The sequence below is a fragment of the Dermacentor albipictus genome, unplaced genomic scaffold (genome assembly GCF_038994185.2).
Source record: "Dermacentor albipictus isolate Rhodes 1998 colony unplaced genomic scaffold, USDA_Dalb.pri_finalv2 scaffold_27, whole genome shotgun sequence".
NCBI lineage: Eukaryota > Metazoa > Arthropoda > Arachnida > Ixodida > Ixodidae > Dermacentor > Dermacentor albipictus.
The window spans coordinates 479037-498969 of NW_027225581.1; positions in this window are offsets into that span (position 1 = coordinate 479037).

The window sequence follows — 19933 nt, forward strand, 5'->3', positions numbered from 1 at the left end:
CAGGCGGTTACAATATTAGAGCAGCAGCTTGCAGGTGCGCTTTATGCAGACACTGTGTTGCTTGGCAACAAGCAAAGTGATTTCAAATGTCTCGCTGAGATCTGTGCACAAGAAGGTGACAATTTAGGAATAAAGTTTAGCGTTAAAATCAAGTTTTATGGTTTTTAATGAAAACAGTGAAAAGATGTTGTTATATAGGGCCGCAAAATACCTCGCGTAAGGGAACGAAGAGGATAGTTATCAATAAATCAAAGCAACTTTATTTCGCATTTTTACAAGGCCAAAAAGGTGGCCGAAGAAAAAGCTAGTACACTGCAGCTTGACTGGGCTACAGCCACCCATCAGCAATGGGGACGAAACCACATTTAGCATTACTAAACCTTCATAAAAAGAACTGTACCAGGCATACAATGAATCCAAGCTTACAATACAATCAAATACACCACTTTAAGGTAATGCAGCAAGTAATAATGAAATAGAAAGATTATGTACCCATAATGTACATACTGTTAAGGATGGCGAGCTGCAAGGCAAGTTTGCCACCCAGTTAGGACAGGGCGACATGACGCGCATCTCCCCCTCACCGTCGCTGCAGCTAGGAGGCGTTCGAAGAAGCGGCCTTTGCGCTGTTAAGAATGGCGAGCTGCAAGGCAAGATTGCCACCCAGTTACGACAGGGCGACACGACGCGCATCTCCCCCTCACCGTCGTTGCAGCTAGGAGGCGTTCGAAGAAGCGGCCTTTGTACTGAAAAACCGCCTCCTTCCTCCAGCCCCATCGACATTGTGACGGAACGAGTTCGGTGTGCGAACAATGGTTCCGGAGTTCCCCAGCGCGGACCTGATCTGACACGCATGGACAAGCTGCCGCGGGAAAGCCGTATTTTGGTGCTTCTCATGCCTCGGCGTGACGCAAGACAACGAGCTACCCACGATTGGCACCGATACTTCCCGGAACGGCACCCATTCAACGCCGTCGTTTGGGCATCGGAATGTGTGTGCCTTTGTGTACGTAAACTGTTCTGCGGAGCGGCAGGAAGTTGGCGATGAGTAAACGAACAGTTGCCGCCTCGTATGGCGGGCGGACCGAGTGTATAAAAACTGTTGCTGTGCGAATGCTGGACACACTTGTCTTGAGCAGTCATGTTAGACTGATACACTTCTCTCATAAAGTCATGTTGGACTGACACTCTTCTTTTTCAAGCAGTCATGTTAGACTGATTTAATTTCTGTAAATAAACGCATATTCCTCGTTCTCGATGAGAAGCAGTTCTTCACTTCATCGACGTCCTCAGCGTAAATAAGTTGGACGACGGCATGGACCAGCTACCTTCGAATTCATGTCGCACTCCAATCTTGGCAAAGGACCACGAGCGATGGGATTGAGCCCCCAATCCTGACAAATGGCTGACAGCGGTGAGATGGACTTTGCGACATGGTGCTGTACATGCGGTGAGTGCTTGGTTTTTGCTTTGACCCTCTAGGCTTCATTTTGTGGTTGTTCTGTTTAGAACAGTAGGGAAGCTAGATTGTTGTGTGTTAGCTAGGTTGTGGTTTCCTAGCTAGATTTATAGAGCAGAATCAAGGCAGTAAAGCAGCAGTCATGGAGTTAAGGACACTGCTGAGAGACGAGTTGTTGATTGTTGGTGAGGAACTGGGCCTAGACGTACGCAAGGAAATGCTCAAATCGGAATTATTGGAGCTAATTTCCAATCAGGCCAGTGAGGAAGATATTGAAATGGGATTGGAACTTCTCAAAAAGAGAGAGAAACGGGAAAGAGAAAGAGAAGAACGGGACAGAGAAGAACGGGAAAAAGAAAGAGAGGAATGCGATAAAGATCGCGAGTTAAGAAAAATGCAACTTGAACTTGAAAGCAGACATTTGGAGTTGTCTCAAGGAAGTGAAGGCACTCTGGGTCGATCAAGTGAGGCAGAATCGTACCGCATGGACAGGCTATTAAAGCCATTTGAGGTCGGGACTGACATAGGCTTGTTCCTAAGCAATTTTGAAAGGACTTGCGAAAAGATGAACTTCGGCCCGAGTACATGGCCACAGCGGTTGCTGTCTATGTTGCCGTGTGAGGCGGTGGAAGTAATCGGCAGATTGAGTGTGCAGGATGCATATCATTATGCAAAAGTTAAGGCTAGTCTCCTGAAGAAATACCGCCTTTCAGCCGAAGCTTTTCGGCAAAGGTTTAGGAGCACAGGCAAGAAAGATAGCGAGGGCTATCCGGAGTTTGCATATAGCTTAAAGGCCAACCTAGTCGAGTGGCTTAAAAGCGCGGAAGCGTACCACAGCAGAGACATGATCATTGAATGCATGTGTCTAGAGCAGTTTTACAAAACCATCCCCCACACTGTGAAACTGTGGGTGCAAGACAGAGGTAATGTAAACACTGTGGAAAGGGCGGCTGAATTAGCCGAAGAGTACGCAACCCGTAGAAAGTTGAACGCCGAGGAGGGAAACTGGGACGGTCGAAATGGACCGCGGAAACCATTTCCGTTCAAAAAGGGTGCGCAAACTAGACGATCAGAGCCTGTAGAAAGGCGGAAAAGCCCGCAGAAAAGAGCGAGGAGGAACTTAACGGAGAAATCGCACAAAAAGAACAGAAAAGAAAATTCGAATCCGTTAGACCAATTCGCTGTTACAAATGCCACAAACTGGGACATATAGCTGTAAACTGCGAGAAGTCTAACGTAGTTTTTTCCTACGTGGAGGAAAAAGATGAGAATATGGAACTTTTAAGTCCATATCTCCACGACCTGCAAGTTAAAGGGCCCCTGAAATGGTTCGGACAAATTTTGTAGGCGCGTAGGGTACAGCTTAAGTAGAACATTCGCACCACAATTTAAGGGAAGCGTTACGTATTAATGAAGCTGCAAGTGATTAGAAGTTACCCTCCTCCCTAGCTATGTTTTTCCTCCTCAACTCGCTCGCCGAGCGAGCGGCGCTAAGCACCGCCTTCACTGGTTCAGTGTCACGATGCGACGTCATATCGTTCACTTCCGGTTGTTTAGGAGCACGCCCCCTCCCGCGCGAGACCTCTCCGCTAGCCGCTTGGCCGACGACCGAGAGCTATCGAAGCAGCGTGCGTTGCGAGCATTCTGTCGTAGCGCCGAACGTGTCCGGTACTCCGCTAAAAACAGGCAAGCTGGTCATTTCGGCAAATGACAGGAGGCATAAACTCAAGCTGATGAAGGAACTTTAGCGTAGACGTACGTGAGCAGCCTGATCGGTCTGCACGGTCCAGACACTTGCTGGCGCAGCGCTTAACTAGTCAAACAAAGCGCTAATATTGATCTAACCAAGTGTAAAGCATTTTAAACACTTATAAATCAACGTGTTGATGATTACACTCCTGCGAAAAATACACACCAGCAGCAAAGAAGAATACACTTCGTTGCTGCTACTGTGTATGGTTGAGCTCTGTGCCACCAGGTGGCTGCACCGTGCAGACCATTCGCATTTGCCCTTCTGCTCACCTCGTGGCTCATCCCGGCACAGTCAAGCGGCCAGACCCTGTCCCCTTGCGCTTGCGTTTGCCGTAATACTGGACTCGCGAAACGGTATTGCGTTAGTAATCTTCCGGTCTAAAGTGACGGCCACAAACGCGTAGCGCCGATCGGATACCGGCAGTCCCATGTGCAGCAGCCAGTTCGCTTGTATACTGCCTTGCAGAGGGACACGATGTCGCAGCTTGACATATTGCCAGTCGCTAGGTTTGCAGTCCACAAGGCAACAAAGTCGAATCATAGTGCTCGCGAAAAGACTGAGACCGACTCTGAGCGCGGAGCTCTCGTCAAAATGGAGTACGTTGTAACACAAGCAGACGACACTTGCTGTGTGCCGGAAGTGCTGAAGTGTACTGAAAAATTGTTCCTGTGCATTCTCTTTATGTTACTTTCTTTTTATAAAAACAAATGAACTAACATTCCAACTATTACGAAGATTATTTGTTTACCATACAGTTGGAAAAATTATCGACCACGCGCCCTGGTCAGCCAATCAGATAGCTCGCCCACGTGACGTCATATGTGTTATTTGCATCATATGGGTAAGGGCGGCTTAAAACTCCGCCGAGCAGTGCGCTGCGATCGGCAGCGATGTGCATATTTAAAGCCTTATAATAAATTACACGCTTTGCGCAGAGCACTTAGATGTGTCAATTAATGATCAGAAGGACCTAGTCTAACGACTCAGTACGTTTGTAGAAAATCGCCAAAATCGTTTCAGGGTCCCTTTAATGGAAAACCATGCCGAGTGCTAAGAGACAGTGCCGCCACGCTGGACATTGTCCATCCATCTTACGTGACGGTAGATGACTTCATCGGAGAAGTAGCATGGATAAAACAGGTTGTAGAAGAACACAGTGTGTGTCTGCCCGTGGCCAAAGTCAAAGTCAGTGGACCATTCGGGGAGCTAGAGACTGAGGCTGCAGTTTCCAAATTTTTGTCACTGCAGTATCCATACATCTTTTCGAATCGTTCGAATCAGTTACTGCGTGACAGATGGCTCAAACTGGGAAAGGGCATAGTACAGACATTGACCCGAGGCCAAGCTCGTAAGATCGCGGCGCTTTCGGCTGAAAATGCTCAAGCTCCTCCAGCGGAAGCAGAAAAGGGGATAACTTCAATACCCGAATCCGAGCTAGGCCCGAGGGATAAAAGAACAGTTGAGGAGAGCCTGCCAGCTGACCAGCTCAATGAGAGCGTAGCACTAGAGTGTCAGAGTTCTAGCCTGCAGGAAGAGCAAGTAGACGCGTTCACAAGCGAGACAGGGTCGTTATTATCACCGGCCTCAAAGAACGTTGATCAACTCTTACGCGTGGATAGAGAGTCACTGGCAGCTGAGCAAAAGAATGATGAGAGCTTAGCTAAATTACATGACACAGCTAAAGAAGGCATTGCTAGGCGCAACGTAACGATACATGAGAGAGGAGGATTGTTGTATCGGCATTACAGAGATCGAAAGGGTAGGATTTTAGATCAGTTAGTCATACATATTAAGTATAGGGAGGACCTTACGAGTCTTTGTCATGGAAATGGGTGGTCCGGCCACCTAGGCATAAACAAATCAAAGGAAAGATTGCTTATGGAATACTACTGGCCTGGCTCTTTTAAAGATGTAGAAAACTTTGTAAGATCATGCGACGCCTGCCAGCGTTCTGGTAAACCAGGAGAGACATGGAAAGCTCCACTGAAGGTAGTGCCCTTAAAGAGCCCCTGAAACGGTTCGGACAAATTTTGTAGGCGCGTAGGGTACAGCTTAAGTAGAACATTCGCACCACAATTTAAGTGAAGCGTTACGTATTAATGGAGCTGCAAGCGATTAGAAGTTACCCTCCTCCCTAGCTATGCTTTTCCTCCTCAACTCGCTCACCGAACGAGCGGCGCTAAGCTCCGCCTTCACTGGTTCAGCGTCACGATGCGACGTCAGATCGCTTACTTCCGGTTGTTTAGGAGCACGCCCCCTCCCGCGCGAGACCTCTCCGCTAGCCGCTTGGCCGTCGACCGAGAGCTATCGAAGCAGCGTGCGTTGCGAGCATTCTGTCGTAGCGCCGAACGTGTCCGGTACTCCGCTAAAAACAGGCAAGCCGGTCATTTCGGCAAATGACTGGAGGCATAAACTCAATCTGATGAAGGAACTTTAGCGTAGACGTACGTGAGAAGCCTGATCGGTCTGCACGGTCCAGACACTTGCTGGCGCAGCGCTTAACCAGTCAAACAAAGCGCTAATATTGCTCTAACCAAGTGTAAAGCATTTTAAACATTTATAAATCAACGTGTTGATGATTACACTCCTGCGAAAAATACACACCAGCAGCAAAGAATACACTTCGTTGCTGCTACTGTGTATGGTTGAGCTCTGTGCCACCAGGTGGCTGCACCGTGCAGACCGTTCACATTTGCCCTTCTGCTCATCTCGTGGCTCATCCCGGCACAGTCAATCGGCCAGACCCTGTCCCCTTGCGCTTGCGTTTGCCCTAATACTGGACTCGCGGTTTGCAGGTCGCTACGTTTGCAGTCCACAAGGCAACAAAGTCGAATCATAGTGCTCGCGGACCGCAGTGCTCTCGTCAAAATGGAGTACGTTGTAACCCAAGCAGACGACACTTGCTGTGTGCCGGAAGCGCTCAAGTGTACTAAAAAACTATTCTTGTGTATTCTCTTTAAGTTATTTTCTTTTTACAAAAACAAAGTAACTAACATTCCAACTATTACGAGCATCATTTGTTCACCATAAAGTTGGAAAAATTATCGACCACGCGCCCTGGTCAGCCAATCAGATAGCTCGCCCATGTGACGTAATATGGGTTATTTGCATCATATGGGTAGGGGCGGCTTAAAATTCCGCCGAGCAGTGCGCTGCGATCGGCAGCGATGGGTATTTTTAAAACCTTATAATAAATTACACGCTTTACGCAGAGCACTTAGATGCATCAATTAATGATCAGAAGAACCTACTCTAACGACTCAGTACGTTTGTAGAAAATCGCCAAAATCGTTTCAGGGTCCCTTTAATAACAGAGCCTTTCAGACGACTTGTAGTAGACACGGTAGGGCCTGTTCCAAAAGCAAAATCAGGCTACAGGTACTTGTTTACCATGCTGTGTCCGGCTACCAAGTTTCCAGAAGCAATCCCTTTGAAAGAGCTCAGCTCCACCGAAATAGTAGACGCGCTTTTGACAGTGTTTGAACGAGTTGGGTTTCCAGCCGAAATTCAGGCAGATTAAGGGTCAGTATTCACGAGCGCACTGACTTCCACATTCTTTCAAAAGTGCGGGGTAAAGTTAATACACAGTTCTGTCTATCACCCTCAGTCAAACAGTGTGGAGAGGTGGCATTCAGTGCTTAAGCGAGTTTTGCGTGCGCTCTGTTACGAGCACAAGGAGGACTGGGAGAACTGTCTGCCGGCAACTTTGTTTGCTTTGCGAACGGTTCCACATGAGGCGACAGGGTTCTCACCAGCAGAACTAGTGTATGGGAGGACACTCCGGTCTCCACTGAGAATGTTAAGAGAGATGTGGGAGGAAAGAGGGGAGAGTCCAACCGTGGTTGAATACGTGCTAAATTTACTGGAACGGCTAAGCGCAACCCAAGAACTAGTCGGAAAGAGCATGACACTAGCTCAAAAGAACGCCAAATTCTATTACGACAAGAACGCGAGGCTTCGTACGTTTAACGCCGGAGACAAGGTAATCATCCTCAAACCTTCAAGAAAGAACAAGCTTGAAGTTCACTGGGACGGGCCGGTTAAAGTGTTAGAGTTAGCGCTGCTAAATACATTTCAACTATAGATCTCGTGCGGGGGTACTGGCAAGTTCCCTTTTCAGAAAGTGCCAGCCGCTATGCCGCATTCATCTCGCCTGTAGGCACTTTTCGCCCTCTCGCACTCAGCTTCGGGCTGAAGAACGCGCCGTTTAGCTTCTCTAAATTAATGGATATTGTCCTAAGAGACTTGCAGGAGTTCGCCTTGCCTTATCTTGATAATGTGGTCATTTTTTTGGACAGCTGGGAACAACACGTATCGCACCTCAAACAGGTGTTCTCACGGTTGAGGGAAGCCGGCTTAACGATGAAAGCGGAAAAAGTGTAGGTTTGGTTGTTCGCAGGTTACTTATCTGGGCCATGTTGTCGGTCAGGGCATGAGACGGCCGGCTGAGCTGAAAATAGCTACGATCGGAGAATTTTCTCAGCCGCGCACGAAAACGGACCTTCGTTTATTTTTGGGACTTGTGGGGTACTATCAACGGTACATTCCGAATTCCTCGCAGTTGGCAAGTCCATTAACAGACGCCCTCCGAAAGGGAGCACCGAGTAACGTACACTGGGATAAGGACAAAGAGAACGCTTTCCAAAGTTCGAAAACGCTATTGGTTTCTCGCCCTGTGCTTCGCGCGCCAGACTACACAAAGGAATTCATAGTTCAATGCGACGCAAGCGACAGAGGTATGGGCGTGGTACTTAGTCAGGTCGGCGACGATAACGAGGAGCATCCTATCCTCTACGCCAGCCGTAAACTAAATGTAAGAGAGGAAGCCTACAGCGCTTCAGAGAAGGGTAACAACACGTATGTTCCTCTACTTAAAAAAGTAGAGGAACAGAAATATTTCGGTTTATTATTTAGAAGTGACTTAAGCTGGAATAGGCATGTAGATGAAGCAAGTAAGAAGGCGAATAATGCGCTTTGGAGCCTAAGACGAAATTTACACACAGCAACCTCTGAAGTTAAAAACTTGGCCTATAGAACACTGGTCAGACCAATCATTGAGTACGCGAAAATTGTCTGGGATCCTTACACAGAGAAAAACTGTAAGAAACTTGAAAGCATTCAGAGGTTAGCTTCTCTATTCATCTTCAACAAATATGGTCGACTTCACTCCCCTTCAAAACTATGTCAGCTTGCAAATCTTCCCAATTTAGAATTAAGAACTAAGTATGGTAGGCTGAAGTTCCTGTTCCTTTTTATTCATAATGAAATAAAAATAAATAGGACGAACTTTTTTGAAATTTCTAATAACGAATCTTCTAGACATCGCCACACCATGTATATTCCCCCTCCGGTAAACTATAATGACACATTTAAATATAGCTTTTTTCCCAGAACGATAAAAGAGTGGAACATGCTTCCCGATTTCGTAGTTCAGTCTACCTCTTTAAATAGTTTTCTCAGTAATTTGCATGCCATCATTTATTCTGAGGGCGCGGTCCGTTAATGATCTGACTTTCTGAATCAACTTATTTTTTTATTTTGTTATTATCTGTGTATGTTCTTATTTTACATGCCTCAAGGTACATTGAGTGTTTTTTTTTCTGCTTGCCCTATTGCAATGTATATGTAATGTAATTTCATTTTTGTACGTTGTACGAATCAAATGTGTTGACACTGCTTGTTTTATTTATTTTTTTTTCTCCACTCCTGTAATGGCCCTATGTAAGGGCTGACAGTATCAATAAAGAAAAAAAGAAGAATGCGCTTGTTTGGTTTGGGCCGCCCAGAAGTTGTCGTGTTACTTGTACGGAGCGAAGTTCATCTTCGAGACCGACCACTGTCCTCTGACGTGGCTCAATCAAATGTCACACAAAAATGGCCGCTTGCTCCTATGGAGCCTCACCCTCCAAGAGTACAACTTCTCCGTTAGATATAAGAAGGGAAATTTGCACAGCAATGCGGATGGTTTGAGCAGCCTAATTTGAATTCTGCGTTTGGGGGTCCCGCCTAAATTTTAGGGTTACTAGTGTTAATTTTTTTAAGCGCAGAAGATCCCCTCTCATTTAGCAGGATTCCCTCCATGATTGCTGAATGTGTCAGCAGGAATTTGTTTCAGAAATTGGCATAGCGAAATGCAGCATTTTTTTGTTTCTGCACTTATGTTGTTTTTTTTTTTTGAGGCCTAGCCAGTCTAAAGTGAGAGCCAATGCACGTCATCTCGGCGCAGAGCTGTGTTGTGGGGTTCATTTTGCAGTTGCCTGCCCTTGTTGGATGTTTTGGGGCGGTGATATCAATGCCCAAGTGGTCGCTGCGAGCCAAGATATCAATTCCCCCCTGACCACCAGCCGTTCTCTTCCTGCCTAGCGGTTGTCAGCGCTAGACAGTCGAGATTTTTTGGGCCATGGAGGCGCTGTTAAGAATGGCGAGCTGCAAGGCAAGATTGTCCCCCAGTTAGGACAGGGCGACACGACGCGCATCTCCCAATCACCGTCGCTGCAGCTAGGAGGCGTTCGAAGAAGCGGCCTTTGCGCTGTTAAGAATGGCGAGCTGCAAGGCAAGATTGCCCCCCAGTTACGACAGGGCGACACGACGCGCATCTCCCCCTCACCGTCGCTGCAGCTAGGAGGCGTTCGAAGAAGCGGCCTTTGTGCTGAAAAACCGCCTCCTTCCTCCAGCCCCATCGACATTGTGACGGAACGAGTTCGGTGTGCGAACAATGGTTCCGGGGTTCCCCAGCGCGGACCTGATCTGACACGCATGGACAAGCTGCCGCGGGAAAGCCGTATTTTGGTGCTTCTCATGCCTAGGCGTGACGCAAGACAACGAGCTACCCACAATTGGCACCGATACTTCCCGGAACGGCACCCATTCAACGCCGTCGTTTGGGCATCGGAATGTGTGTGCCTTTGTGTACGTAAACTGATCTGCAGAGCAGCGGCGAGTTGGTGATGAGTAAACGAACAGTCGCCGCGTCGTATGACCGGCGGATCGAGTGTATAAAAACTGTGGTTGTGCGAATGCTGGACACACTTCTCTTGAGCAGTCACGTTAGACTGATACACTTCTCTCATGCAGTCATGTTGGACTGACACTCTTCTTTTTCAAGCAGTCATGTTAGACTGATTTAATTTCTGTAAATAAACCCATATTCCTCGTTCTCGATGAGAAGCAGTTCTTCACTTCATCGACGTCCTCAGCGTAAATAAGTTGGACGACGGCATGGGCCGGCTACCTTCGAATTCCTGTCGTACTCCAATCTTGGCAAAGGACCACGAGCGATGGGATTGAGCCCCCAATCCTGACAATACGTCATACAATGGCTAGACACCACAAAAGAAAAAAAAAACGATTTCTTTTGTTGCGTGAATTAACTTATACCTTTCTTTATTACCGTTGTGATGTCAACATTTAGTGTGTCATAGTGATTTAATGTCATTGGCAATTTATGCCGAATTCTCTGTCGATCGTATGTGTGCACGAAAAACGAACGCGCCGCGGTGGTTGATACCGGAAAGGATATGTTGTCGGTGTGTGCTGAAGTTGTGCAACATCGAGAAAAGCGTCTAATCTGCCCAGAACTGCTTTCTTATAGGAACATAGTAGAGTGTAAGTGTACATATCTCGAATTTTAAGGATTTTATGTTTTTAAAGAAGAGGCGTGGTGTGTTCTAAATAAGAAGCACTTGAAACTCACGGACTGCCCTTTCTTGTACTAAAACGAGTTTGTGTAGTTTCTCAGCTGTACTGTTACCTCTAACTAGCATACAACAACACAAATAAGAACTAAACAAGGCATCATAAATCAATCTTCTAATTACCACCAGGAGATCTTGTCAGCACCTATTCGTTAGGCCCACTGTTTGCTTAACTTAAGCAATAATTACTGAATGTTCTGGTTCCACGACACATGTTCATTAAGTACAATGCTAAGTGTTCTTACACATTTTCAAGCGAAACATTGAACGGACCAATCATTAATGAATCAGGTACTTTAACCAATGTTCCAAACGCACGAAACAACACACACTTTGTTTTGTGTTCGTCCAGTGTCAAACAATTTCTCTTGCACCATTCGTTTGCTCTAGAACAAAACGCATCTGTCTCGACAGTAATGCGCACAAGATCTTTTCCTGGAAAGAACATGGAGCAATCATCAGCGTAGATGACAAATTTGCAAGTTTTGTTTATTTGTACTATATGATTGATATAAAAGAGGAAAACGATAGGCCCCAAAATTCCTCCCTGTGGCACCCGTGATAGCATCTTGATCATGCGCGATTTGTTTCTGCCTGTTTCAGTATATTGTGGTCGACCCGTGAGGTATGAACGAATTCTTCCCCGTGCTACTCCTTTAAGTTCATAGCGTTTCATATTATGTAATAAAATTGTGTGATTTAGACGGTCAAAAGCTTTACTGAAATCCAACTATAGTCCGAGTGTCATCAATTTATTTTCGATGTTCTCTAAAATGATTTCTTTTAGCGGCAAAAGAGCACTCTGTGTGGAACGATGCTTGCTAAACCAAAAATGATTACTTGTTATAAGGTTATGTTTGCTAGAGAAACTGTCAATTCGTGAAGTAATCACATTTTCAAGCCCTTTCCAGAAAACAGGTAAGATTGAGACTAGACGATAGTTAGAGAAAGTGTTTTTATCCCCACCTTTATGGATTATGGTTACCTTAGTTACCTGCATGTAATTTGAAAAAATACCAGTAGAAATTACGATAATAAAGATATGTGAAATGATAGGTGCGATATCATTTAGCGCATACTTAATGGGCTTAATTTGTAAGTCATCAGCATCTCGACTATGGCTATTCTTAGGGCCTTCGAAAACCCTTGTAACTTCTGCGATCGAAGTAGGCTGAAGGAAGAAAGAATGCTGCTTTATAGGGATATATGGAGCAGATAAAGAAGTGTTTGCTGTGTTACCTCTATGTGCAAAAAGTCATCAAAAAGTTAAAAGTCATCACTATCCAGCTGACAACTGTCAACGTGTCAAGCTTGAAGCCGCCGCTATCTGCTTTCCTGTCGCCGTTGCCGCTGTGCCTGGCCCTGGACGGTGGATGGTCAGCGCCATCGTCACCAACATCAGCTGCATTGCCAACTATAAATAAGCTGCAACTGTCAGCCGCGCTTCATGGGCTTGGTGGCTGCTTAGTGCCATCACCTACAAACCCGCTACTTCTTGCTATGCAGGTTGGTTTATCAGAATCCCTTTTTTCTATGAAGACAAGTAATTACTTCTTGCTGCAGCTACCGAGCCTACGTTGCTGGTGTGTGCGACCGTTTTTGAGTGTGCTGGTGTTCAGTTGTTGTTGCTTTTGTTATCGGGTGACGTAGAGTCAAACCCAGACTCTGATCCTATTCTCGTGGAACTACAAAAACTTTCCGCGGGCCAGTCAACGCTAATAAGCGAAGTGCAGGGTCTAAAGAACCAGCTAATGACAACAGAGCAAGCCCTATCTGACCTAACTAAGAGAATGGTCGAAATTGAATAACATTACCATTCTCTGCCATGCATCCAAACCAAACTAGAACTTATCAAAAATAACATCATTCTTACAGCACACCTAACCGACGACATTGAAGCACGGTTGGATGACGCCGAAAAGAGGTCGCGACCTAACAATGTAATTTTCTACGGCCTTCCTGACGCCAAGCCATCTGAATCGTATGCCGAATCTGAGAAAATAATCATTCAAGATTGCCGCGACCATTTAGGTAATAAATTAGTGACCATAAAGTTATTCACGTAGATTTCAGTTCTTGCCCTACTGCCAATCCCTCGCACAAGAAAACTATAGCATTATACAATAGGGGAAATTATGAGGCCATGAATAACGAACTTTGCGCCTTTTTTCCGACATGTAACGCCAATTTTTGCCATTGTTCCGTTCAGGAAAACTGGCTTACTTTCAAGCAGAAACTAACCGAGCTACTACACCTGTTCATCCCTAAAACTACTATCCGTGTAAACAGCCAAAAGTCATAGTTTAACAAAATTTTGCACCGCCTAGATAACAAGAAAAAACGTTTGTTCCGGATGCCGAACTTGAAGGGGGCGCCCAAAACTAGGAGAATTATTATGTAGCTGAAAAAGCTTACCTCACAGGAATCCGTAAAGCCAAATTCTGTTTCTTGAATAACGATTTGCCTAATATGTTAATTAATAACCCCCTCAAGTTTTGGCAGATTATTAACACCCAAGCAGTAGCTTCTACCACTCTTACTAACGACTCTGGAGAGGTTATTTCAGAAGCTGAATGGGCCGATGCTTTTAACAAGGCCTTTTTCATCTGTCTTTAATAAAGAAGTTGACATTTCCTTACCCATGTTTTCATGTCTTATCACGTCTTCCATGCCTGAAACCAGCTTTTCTGTTGATGGTATCTCATCGCCCATCGAAAAGACTAAGTTATCATTGGCATCTGGACTGGACGACATTAACGCTAAAGTGTTAAAAATATAGGCCACATTGCTTCCGCTTATCTTGTCTTCTTATTTTCGCGATCCCTTTCAACTGGTATCATTCCAGATGACTGGAAAGTGGGAAACGTCGTTCCCATCTTCAAATCCGATAACAAAATCTCACCTCTGAATTACCGACCAATTTCCTTAGCCAGCGTGCCTTGCAAACTCATAGAACACGTCATTTACTCTTACATTATGAATTTCCTCGACTCATAACTTTTTCACCATTCTCAACATGGGTTTCTTAAGGGTTTCTCTTGCGAAACCCAGCTTGCCATCTTTGTTCATGACCTTCATGCTAATCTTGATGTTAACGTACAAAATGACTCCTTATTTCGTGACTTCGCGAAAGCTTTTGATAATGTACCCCATAAAAGCCTAATCTTAAAATTGTCCTTCTTAAACTTGCACCCGAATGTACTAAATTGGATAAAAGAATTGTTGACTAACCATTCACAAGTAGTGTTTACAAATAACAAATTATCCAGTGCAGTTCCAGTGTCATCAGGGGTGCCTCAAGTCTCTGTCCTCGGCCTTCTCCTTTTCCTAATATCCATTACCGACCTGCATTTGCATGTGTCTTCTAATATCCGCAAGTTTGATGACGACTGCGTTATCTACCGAATCATTACTAGCCCATCTGACCATATGATTCTACAAGATCTCGACCACATACTACAATGGTGTGATGACTGGCTAATGTCCCTAAACCCCACTAAATGCAAGCGCATTCCCTTCACTCGTCGTTAAATTCCCCTTCACTTCACTTATAACATAGCTAACATCCCTGTTGAATCATTAACCACTTATAAATACCTTGAAGTTACCTTATCTAACAATATGCCTTGGAACACGCACATGGCTAAAGTCACGTCATCAGCTAACATAACTTTGGGTTTCTTAAAACGTCATTTACGTAACGCTCCGAGACACGTAAAACTACTTGCTTATAAATCATTAGTGAGGGCTAAGTTGGAGTACGCATCTCCCATCTGGAACCCACCCGAAGTAGGTCTCACTAATACCCTAGAATCCGTTGAAAATCGTGCTGCTAGATTTATTCATGCTTCGTATTCATATGAAATCATTGCTTCATCCCTCAAAGCCGAGTGTAACTTAGCACCTTTGTCCTGTCGCCGATGCATTGCAACCTTCTCTCTATTTCACTAGTTCTTTCACTCGCCACTTAATTGCGCTCCTTACATTATCCCTGGAGCTCACATATCTCACCGCACTGCTCATTCATTGCAAGTTTCTCGCCCACGTGCCCGCAGTAAAACATTTTCTCCTTCAGTTTTTCCCAGAGCAGCAAAAGGCTGGAATTGACTTTCTCGCAACATCGCCACTTCATATCACCAAGCTTCATACATAGCATATCAAATATAACATCGCACTGATCGTTGTCAACAAAATTCTGTCTAACAAAAAAAAACCACCCCTTATGTAATACCCCCTCAGGGGTCTTTAAGGAAATGAAATGAATGAAAATGAATGAATGAATTTCCACTCCTTTAAATATGGTATTATAGGCAACAAGGTGATCAAGACAGTCATACATAGGAGTTCGGTTTACGACTGTATTTAATTTCTTCCAAAGAACGTCACTGTTATGCAGGCAATCATTATCAAAAATACGCCTGTAGTATTCTTCCTTCTACTTTCCAATTACATTGCTAGGTTGATTTCTAAATGACTTAAATTCTATCAACTAACTGTGGTCACGAGACTGAAGAAACGCCTGAAACATTTATTTTTGACTTTAATTGTTTTCCGTAAGTGTCGAGTAACCCAAGGTTTCCTTGATTTTTTACTGTTACAAAAAGCTTTCATTGGAAAAAAGGCTTAATAGCACTGTTTAAAACGATCTAGGAATATATCGTAGGATGCATTTTCATCTGTAATCGCCAGTACTTTCCTCCGGTGAACATGCCTGACGTCCTCTAGGAAATTTTCTAACGTTAATGTTTAAATATCGCGATACTCTATTTCGGCAGTTTCTAGTTGGTCGATTGGCTGCAGTCTCTCAATCATTATTACAATTGGCAAATCATCACTCAAATCGGAGCTTAGGACCTTGGTGATAAGTTTTTCGGCACGAGAGTTGGTGATAAATATGTCTAGTAGAGATGCTCATGACGTCGTAATTTGGTTTTTAGATGCTAGATGCTATTTCATTCCGAAAACCATTGTGTTGTAAAATCAGTAGTAAATCTATAGCAGGGCTGGAGTCACCTAACATATCAATATTGGAATCACCACCTAGTGTTAGCGTTTTTCCATTTTCATTTGCATGTGAATGCAAATTCCTAAGGAAAATAAGAAATGCTAGAATTCTGGCATTTGATGGTCTATACACAACGCCAAGCACGTTTTTGCCGCTTCTAATGCACAAAATGACCTAGTCTAAAGTAGTAGTAAAACCGGTAAATAAGTGGAAGCCTGCAAGATTTATCTGCAATGACACACAACCACGACATCTCAATAGAATTGGCTATAACCCGGGAGCAGAAAATGCTCAGAATCCTCGCTGTGCCATGTCTCGCGAAACATCAGCACATCAAAATGAGTACCACAGGAATCCAAAAAAAGCAGAAGGTCATCCCGTTTTTACAAGACAGACCTCGCATTCACATGAAAAAGTTTCAACCCCTTTCTTGCCTTATTGATTTTTATGGTATGCGCAAGTTCTTCAGGAGAAATGCTGTTTTCAGCCATGACCCACTAGAGTGCTGACGTCTGCATACCTGGGCGTAAAAGCTTCACTCAAGTGTCTGTGCTAACAATGTTCCTAATGTCACGCTCACGCTAAATCGACAGTACGGGAGACGTGTCAGTGTGGCGTGCGAAAATGGACCCATTTTTTGTCCACACGTACTTCCCAGTGCACGCTCGCTTTCGTGCAATGCTCGATTAGAGCAGCTTTTTCACGAATTGACTAAGATGCTCATTTATGAAGAAGGCCGAGTCCTCTCGCGCACTCTTGGGAAGATGAAGTCAACCCCAGATTTGCATTGCTTAGTTTTCTTTCGTGCTCTTTCAAACACCTGGTCACGCTTATCGCGTCGTTGAAACTGCACGACTAGGTTCGTTTGTCGTATTTTGTGGGTGCTCTGTGGCACACATCAATGTCAGTATGAGATATGGGCACACCTACAGCATCGCCTATCTTTTTCAGGATGTCAGGAAGGCTTTCATGTGGTTCCTGCGGAACCCCTTTGATTTCCAGGTGTTGGTTTCGCGAGTATTGTTCCGCTTTCACGAGACTCGCTTGATATTCAAGCAGGCCCTGTTCAAGTAAGTTGAGTCTTTGCCCAAGCATTTCATTTTCTTTTTTCAAGGAGCTGTTTTCAGCAACTGTAGCTGCTGCCGGACGGCTGGCGTCTTCGAAGATTTTGCTGATAAATGTCATGCTTCGTTTTATTTCTACCGATTCAGCACGTACACTGCGTTCTGCCGAACGCATGCTATTATAGATTGATTCCTTAAATGACTTCAATTTGGATTTAAGCTCGTCCTTGAGATCCTGAAAACGTTTCATAAGTTCCTTTCATCATACTGAATACGAGTGGAAAATCCAGAAGCAAAACAACAACGATCAAACAGTCTTATGTTTGGCAGTAGTGACAGCAGAATATCACGAAAAAGAATAGCGCAACCGAAGATGAAGACAACAAAGTTCTAACCTGCAATGTGCGAAAGATGCGAACGGTAAAGCACGTATCGCCGTCACCACTGCAAATGCTGCTACCAGGAAATGCGTTGAATTTATATGTGCAGGAGCGAACACGTGGTTGAGCCAACACGTGATCTGTTTTGATGACTACGTCCGCAGCGCAGTCAAAGAGCAGAACGTTGTACGGTCTCTACCTGGTGGCGACTGTCCCGGTCGATGATGGGCGAAGCTCAAGAAAGATTCACGGAAGGCACGTGTGGTGTCATCCCGCGATGATCCAGGCTCTCTTTGTCGACGCTATGCAATGTGTGGAAGATGTGGTTAGGTACAGCAGGTATCGCCGTCACCATTGCCTATATTGCACTATGTTGCACTGCACTACCTATTTGGAGACACATGAAAAAAAATAATAGCGAAAGGGAAGAGAAATGCCGTCATAATGAAACACAGAGTGCTTTGGGGATACAATGGCTACAATAGGTCCTTACTATGTAAAACGGTGGAACTTTTGCAGGCTATGGATTTGGAAATGTGGTAATTCACTTGAAGTCAAGGATGCAATCAGGACTCGATGGCAACCAACCTCGCTTTGTGCGCTCACGTGAACAATACAATTAAAACTGTGCACAAATTTTGAAGTGAGGGAAGCTCAGAGTGAAATTGATCATGAAGAACGAGTGGGGAATATGGAAGGTAGTAAATTGGTTGCTAAATTGTTCAGATATTTTTACAGGAAAACATTGTTCCACAGTAAAGGGAAGTAAATAGGAAGCTTACCAGAAAATATCTGACCGGTAGAATTAGTAACGTCGCAACAAAGAAGGTCAAACGCAAGGTCAGAGAGGCTTAGACATTCTCCTGGGTGGCGGCAATGGAAAAGGAACCTGATTTGATTAATTGCCCAATTGGAAAAACGAAATCCGGGAAGAAACAATTTATGTTAACTCAAAGATAAGCTTCGAACTTTTCGAAGCAAGATCAAGATGCCCTAGAACGCGTACTTACAAAATCAGGTACAACAATGAAGAAGAAGCATGAGCATGCTACAGTAAAGCATGGGAAACGATGGAAAATGTTTTATTAAAATGTGAAGATATGTACGGAGTGGTCGGTTTGGGCTCCTCTGTCTTCCTGGAGGTCCTTGGTTTCCGCGAAAGAAGGGGGAAAGAAAATATTACACGAATTTTGTCCGCTTAGGATACATTAGCTGCCCATTACGAAATCGTGAAATCCTTTTTTATGTCACTGAGAGTTGTAAACTCCATATAGCTTCGATACAGTCTTCCCGAGCTAAAGCTCCCTCTTAAGACTGATATCAATGCAGATATCGTAGCGCATCTAAGAAAGGCGAGGTGTGTCAAATAAACGCTATCCGCTTAGGTTTCATGTCGTTTGTGGTGGCATTCGTCGTATTTAGTCGTGGAAGCCTCGTCCACGATAGGAAACGAGGTGACCTCATGTAACTGCAGGTGTCACCCTGTTCCAGTACATTCACGTAGATATACAGGGACGACGCACCAGCGGCAAGCAAGGTCATGAGTACTCTTGTAATTGACATAGCCAGCAACGCGTAGCAGAAGGAGGCAGTGACATAAATATCAGCATGGCCGCGAGTTGGTCACGTTGCCTGCTGAACACACTTAGCTTAAAGGCACACTAAATGGAAATGTTATTTCGAGCTTGCGTTGCAAGATTAGGCCTGTCACATAATTATTGATTATTTCGTAGCTAGAGGAGCAGAGCATTAGAACGCGAAGAGGACACGAACTCGTCACGCACCCGGCTAGTCCCACGTCGGGAGCGGCAGGTCTAGCCCCCCGGCCCGGTCGTGGGCACGCCGGACAGACAGGATTTGCTTTTCTAGAGCGGGGCTACGCAGCAACGAGTGCCACTCCTCCTTGATGAACTTGGGGTATGTCGACCCACACTCTCAGAGCATGTGCGCTAGAGTGGAATTCTGCCCGCAGGAGGGGCAGGCGTCGTCGCGATACACGTCCGGGTAAGCCTCGTGCCGGTCTGCAGAAGCCTAAGCGAAACGGCTTGCGCCCTATTCAACTTGGGGTGAGGGGGTGGAAAGACCCTTCTAGACATGTAGAAGAATTTAGTAATTTCTTTGTGAGTACCGGGAGCATCCCTGTGGCCGTAGGGAGGAAGGGAGTTGGTGCTTCATGCAGAGGAAGCGCGGTCGGTGAGGTCACGCACAGCCTCGTGAGCAGACTCATTGAGGTTCGGCGGAGCGCCCTCGACCGACCCTACGTGAGCTGGAAACCAGTGGATTGAATGATGCGTGAGAGTATATCGACTCGATCTGCAAAGAAGACGAGCAGCTTGCTTGGCGATGGGCGATGGTGGCTTGCACGGCGACTCCGGGGTCTGAAGTGCGAATGGAGGCGTAATTGGGAATGTTGCCGCTGGAGTCGACCACAACGATGGCGAAGGTCTTCCCATCGCTGTACTCCGCGGCGTCGACGAAGCTTGCTCTAATGTCTCGTTGCTTGATCTGTTTGAGGATGGCTGCTGCTCTGGCCTTGCATCTGCCCTCGTTATGGACGGGATGGACGTTTCGGGGCACA